This window comes from Lissotriton helveticus, chromosome 8 (genome assembly GCF_964261635.1).
Source record: "Lissotriton helveticus chromosome 8, aLisHel1.1, whole genome shotgun sequence".
In the NCBI taxonomy this organism is placed as follows: Eukaryota; Metazoa; Chordata; class Amphibia; order Caudata; family Salamandridae; genus Lissotriton; species Lissotriton helveticus.
Genome location: NC_136069.1, coordinates 1,630,437,013 through 1,630,443,618, shown reverse-complemented (window position 1 = coordinate 1,630,443,618; position 6,606 = coordinate 1,630,437,013).

Genomic DNA, 6,606 nt, shown 5'->3' with positions numbered 1-6,606 from the left:
TACTTCTACATTTAAGTCTGCCAATACCATGAATGCTGCTCTTTCAAACGATAGTCACTATTTATTTCCACATGGAAAAGGGAATGTTGGAATTGACAATTCAGGCAGTAGTAGGTCCACTAGTAAAGATAACTCCGCTGGACACATGTGCACATTTAATTAAGTAGACACGTTGTCATGGTGCCAGACTGTGAGTTTTCCCTTCATTCTTGTTTTGGTGTCTTTCTCAGCCAAAAACATCAAATGCAGCTTGTGAGGAAAACCAATATTTGAAGAGCCTGAGGAGGGCGCTGCTGGCTGTGCATAGTAATATTGGAAAAAGGTAGGGAGGCAGCTGACAGCACTTTTGAAGCGCGTCCCTACCGTCTGAGGAGGCGCGGCCTTTTCAAGAAGGAGGTGCGGCCCTGTGGTAGTATTGGCGCCGCCTCGGCTGAGGAGAAGCGCGGTCACAAAAGCGCGCGACTCCCGAGGCGCACGCCGTTGAAGCCGGCAGCCTCACCGCAACTCCGCCGCCATGTGCACAGAAGCCGCTGACCGGGAAACAGGAACACCGCCGCGACCCTCACTGTCTCCGGAGCTCCGCCATCACCGAAGAGACGCCCCACACAAGCAGGTAAGTTGTAGAGGCTCGTCAGGGGTCCGTCCCTCGGCGGAGCTCTGCTAGCAGGCGTCCATCTTCCTGCGTGGCCAGACCACGCCCCCTCACAATGCTTTTGATATGCATGCTAGCTTGACCGTGTTCCCACAATCCTTTTGATATGCATGCTAGCTTGACCGTGTTCCCACAATGCCTTTTGATATGCATGCTAGCTTGACCGTGTTCACACAGTGCTTTTTGATATGCATGCTAGCTTGACCGTGTTCCCACAATGCTTTTGATATGCATGCTAGCTTCTCTGTGTTCCCACAATGCCTTCTGATATGCATGCTAGCTTCACCGTGTTCTCACAATGCCTTTTGATATGCATGCTAGCTTGACCGTGTTCCCACAATGCCTTTTGGTATGCATGCTAGCTTGACCGTGTTCCCACAATGCCTTTTGATATGCATGCTAGCTTGATCTTGTTCCCACAATGCGTTTTGATATGCATGCTAGCTTGACCGTGTTCCCACAATGCTTTTGATATGCATGCTAGCTTCACCGTGTTCCCACAATGCCTTTTGATATGCATGCTAGCTTGACCGTGTTTCCACAATGCCTTTTGATATGCATGCTAGCTTGACCGTGTTCCCACAATGCTTTTGATATGCATGCTAGCTTGACCATGTTCCCACAATGCCTTTTGATATGCATGCTAGCTTGACCGTGTTCCCACAATGCTTTTGATATGCATGCTAGCTTGACCGTGTTCCCACAATGCCTTTTGATATGCATGCTAGCGTGACCGTGTTCCCACAATGCCTTTTGATATGCATGCTAGCTTGACCATGCCTTTTGGTATGCATGCTACCTTGACCGTGTTCCCTCAATACCTTTTGATATGCATGCTAGCTTGACCGTGTACCCTCAATACCTTTTGATATCCATGCTAGCTTGACTGGGTTCCCACAATGCTTTTGATATGCATGCTAGCTTGACCGTGTTCCCACAATGCCTTTTTATATGCATGCTAGCTTGACCGTGTTCCCACAATGCTTTTGATATGCATGTTAGCTTGACCGTGTTCCCACAATGCGCTTTGATATGCATGCTAGCTTGACCGTATTCCCACAATGCCTTTTGATATTCATGCTAGCTTGACCGTGTTCCCACAATGCGTTTGATATGCATGCTAGCTTGACCGTGTTCCCACAATGCTTTTGATATGCACGCTAGCTTGACTGTGTTCCAACAATGCCTTTTGATATGCATGCTAGCTTCACAGTGTTCCCACAATGTCTTTTGATATGCATGCTAGCTTGACCGCGTTTCCACAATGCTTTTGATATGCATGCTAGCTCGACCATGTGCCAACAATGCCTTTTTATATGCATGCTAGCTTGACCGTGTTTCCACAATGCCTTTTGATATGCATGCTAGCTTGACCGTGTTCCCACAATGCTTTTGATATGCATGCTAGCTTCACAGTGTTCCCACAATGCCTTTTGATATGCATGCTAGCGCGACCATGTTCCAACGATGCCTTTTGATATGCATTCTAGCTTCACCGTGTTCCCACAGTGCCTTTTGATATGCGTGCTAGCTTCACCGTGTTCCCACAGTGCCTTTTGATATGCGTGCTAGCTTCACCGTGTTCCCACAATGCCTTTTGATATTCATGCTAGCTTCACCGTGTTCCCACAATGCCTTTTGTTATGCATGCTAGCTTCACAGTGTTCCCACAATGTCTTTTGATATGCATGCTAGCTTGACCGCGTTCCCACAATGCGCTTTGATATGCATGCTAGCTTGACCGTATTCCCACAATGCCTTTTGATATTCATGCTAGCTTGACCGTGTTCCCACAATGCGTTTGATATGCATGCTAGCTTGACCGTGTTCCCACAATGCTTTTGATATGCACGCTAGCTTGACTGTGTTCCAACAATGCCTTTTGATATGCATGCTAGCTTCACAGTGTTCCCACAATGTCTTTTGATATGCATGCTAGCTTGACCGCGTTTCCACAATGCTTTTGATATGCATGCTAGCTCGACCATGTGCCAACAATGCCTTTTTATATGCATGCTAGCTTGACCGTGTTTCCACAATGCCTTTTGATATGCATGCTAGCTTGACCGTGTTCCCACAATGCTTTTGATATGCATGCTAGCTTCACAGTGTTCCCACAATGCCTTTTGATATGCATGCTAGCGCGACCATGTTCCAACGATGCCTTTTGATATGCATTCTAGCTTCACCGTGTTCCCACAGTGCCTTTTGATATGCGTGCTAGCTTCACCGTGTTCCCACAGTGCCTTTTGATATGCGTGCTAGCTTCACCGTGTTCCCACAATGCCTTTTGATATTCATGCTAGCTTCACCGTGTTCCCACAATGCCTTTTGTTATGCATGCTAGCTTCACCGTGTTCTCACAATACCTTTTGAAATGTATGCTAGCATGAATCTTCACCGTGTTCCCACAATGCCTTTTGCTATTCATGCTAGTTTGACAGTGTACCCACAATGCCTTTTGATATGCATGCTAGCTCAACCATGTTCCAACAATGCCTTTCGATATGCATGCTAGCTTGACCATGTTCTAACAATGCCTTTTGATATGCATGCTAGCATCACCGTGTTCCCACAATGCCTTTTGATATGCATGCTAGCTTCACCGTGTTCCCACAATGCCTTTTGATATGCATGCTAGCTTGACCATGTTCCAACAATGCCTTTTGATATGCATGCTAGCTTGACCGTGTTCCCACAATGCATTTTGATATGCATGCTAGCTTGACCATGTTCCAACAATGCCTTTTGATATGCATGCTAGCTTCACCGTGTTCCCACAATGCCTTTTGATATGCATGCTAGCATCACCGTGTTCCCAAAATGCGTTTTGATATCCATGCTAGCTTCACCGTGTTCCCACAATGCGTTTTGATATCCATGCTAGCTTCACCGTATTCCCACAATGCCTTTTGATATGCATGCTAGCTTCACCGTGTTCCCACAATGCCTTTTGATATGCATGCTAGCATCACTGTGTTCCCGCAATGCGTTTTGATATGCATGCTAGCTTCACAGTGTTCCCACAATGCCTTTTGATATGCTTTTGATATGCATGCTAGCTTCACCGTGTTCACACAATGCCTTTTGATATGCACGCTAGCTTGACCATGTTCCTACAATGCCTTTTGATATGCATGCTAGCTTAACCATGTTCCAACAATGCCTTTTGATATGCATGCTAGCTTCACAGTGTTCCCACAATGCCTTTTGATATGCATGCTAGCTTCACCGTGTTCCCACAATGCCTTTTGATATGCATGCTAGCATCACCGTGTTCCCACAATGCGTTTTGATATCCATGCTAGCTTCACCGTGTTCCCACAATGCCTTTTGATATTCATGCTAGCTTCACCGTGTTCCCACAATGCCTTTTGTTATGCATGCTAGCTTCACCGTGTTCTCACAATACCTTTTGAAATGTATGCTAGCATGAATCTTCACCGTGTTCCCACAATGCCTTTTGCTATTCATGCTAGTTTGACAGTGTACCCACAATGCCTTTTGATATGCATGCTAGCTCAACCATGTTCCAACAATGCCTTTCGATATGCATGCTAGCTTGACCATGTTCTAACAATGCCTTTTGATATGCATGCTAGCATCACCGTGTTCCCACAATGCCTTTTGATATGCATGCTAGCTTCACCGTGTTCCCACAATGCCTTTTGATATGCATGCTAGCTTGACCATGTTCCAACAATGCCTTTTGATATGCATGCTAGCTTGACCGTGTTCCCACAATGCATTTTGATATGCATGCTAGCTTGACCATGTTCCAACAATGCCTTTTGATATGCATGCTAGCTTCACCGTGTTCCCACAATGCCTTTTGATATGCATGCTAGCATCACCGTGTTCCCACAATGCGTTTTGATATCCATGCTAGCTTCACCGTGTTCCCACAATGCGTTTTGATATCCATGCTAGCTTCACCGTATTCCCACAATGCCTTTTGATATGCATGCTAGCTTCACCGTGTTCCCACAATGCCTTTTGATATGCATGCTAGCATCACTGTGTTCCCGCAATGCGTTTTGATATGCATGCTAGCTTCACAGTGTTCCCACAATGCCTTTTGATATGCTTTTGATATGCATGCTAGCTTCACCGTGTTCACACAATGCCTTTTGATATGCACGCTAGCTTGACCATGTTCCTACAATGCCTTTTGATATGCATGCTAGCTTAACCATGTTCCAACAATGCCTTTTGATATGCATGCTAGCTTCACAGTGTTCCCACAATGCCTTTTGATATGCATGCTAGCTTCACCGTGTTCCCACAATGCCTTTTGATATGCATGCTAGCATCACCGTGTTCCCACAATGCGTTTTGATATCCATGCTAGCTTCACCGTGTTCCCACAATGCGTTTTGATATCCATGCTAGCTTCACCGTATTCCCACAATGCCTTTTGATATGCATGCTAGCTTCACCGTGTTCCCACAATGCCTTTTGATATGCATGCTAGCATCACTGTGTTCCCACAATGCGTTTTGATATGCATGCTAGCTTCACAGTGTTCCCACAATGCCTTTTGATATGCATGCTAGCTTCACCGTGTTCCCACAATGCCTTTTGATATGCATGCTAGCATCACTGTGTTCCAGCAATGCGTTTTGATATGCATGCTAGCTTCACAGTGTTCCCACAATGCCTTTTGATATGCTTTTGATATGCATGCTAGCTTCACCGTGTTCACACAATGCCTTTTGATATGCACGCTAGCTTGACCATGTTCCTACAATGCCTTTTGATATGCATGCTAGCTTCACCGTGTTCACACAATGCCTTTTGATATGCACGCTAGCTTGACCATGTTCCTACAATGCCTTTTGATATGCATGCTAGCTTCACCGTGTTCCCACAATGCCTTTTGATATGCATGCTAGCTTAACCATGTTCCAACAATGCCTTTTGATATGCATGCTAGCTTCAGCGTGTTCCCACAATGCCTTTTGATATGCATGCTAGCTTCACCGTGTTCCCACAATGCCTTTTGATATGCATGCTAGCATCACCGTGTTCCCACAATGCGTTTTGATATCCATGCTAGCTTCACCGTGTTCCCACAATGCGTTTTGATATCCATGCTAGCTTCACCGTGTTCCCACAATGCCTTTTGATATGCATGCTAGCATCACCGTGTTCCCACAATGCGTTTTGATATCCATGCTAGCTTCACCGTATTCCCACAATGCCTTTTGATATGCATGCTAGCTTCACCGTGTTCCCACAATGCCTTTTGATATGCATGCTAGCATCACTGTGTTCCCACAATGCGTTTTGATATGCATGCTAGCTTCACAGTGTTCCCACAATGGCTTTTGATATGCATGCTAGCTTGACCATGTTCCTACAATGCCTTTTGATATGCATGCTAGCTTCACTGTGTTCCCACAATGCCTTTTGATATGCTTGCTAACTTGAATCTTCACCGTGTTCCCACAATGCCTTCTTTACAGCAGAAACATTGGTGAATAATAACTTCTTCTGTTGAATGGTTTTGATTTGAGGCCATTAAAAACCCTTCCTAATGTCTTCTGTTCCATATTGACATGAGCATTTTAATGTATTCCTGTGCAGTAGTTACTGCTGCTGTTTGTCACTTTCTACTGGTCCCACCCTCCATAATCCCTTAATTTGCATTTCTCTGACTCAGGTTCTATCTTTCCCTTCTTTTGCACATTCTCCTGGGACTTCTCCACGTCTGAGCTGCCATTTAAAGTGACATTGAGTGAACACGTAAGGGAGCGAGACATCCCAAAAGTGGGAAAGGACGGGGGAGACATTAGACACCAGAGGAACTGGAGTCAACGGCCATTGATTGACAGGTGCAAGGTCCACAAGGTGGTTCTCATGCTAGGAATGAGATGTGAAGCCACTATCTCAAACAGATACAGTCCCCATCTACAATCGATAGGTGTGTTCAAGTCACACTGTTCTACCTG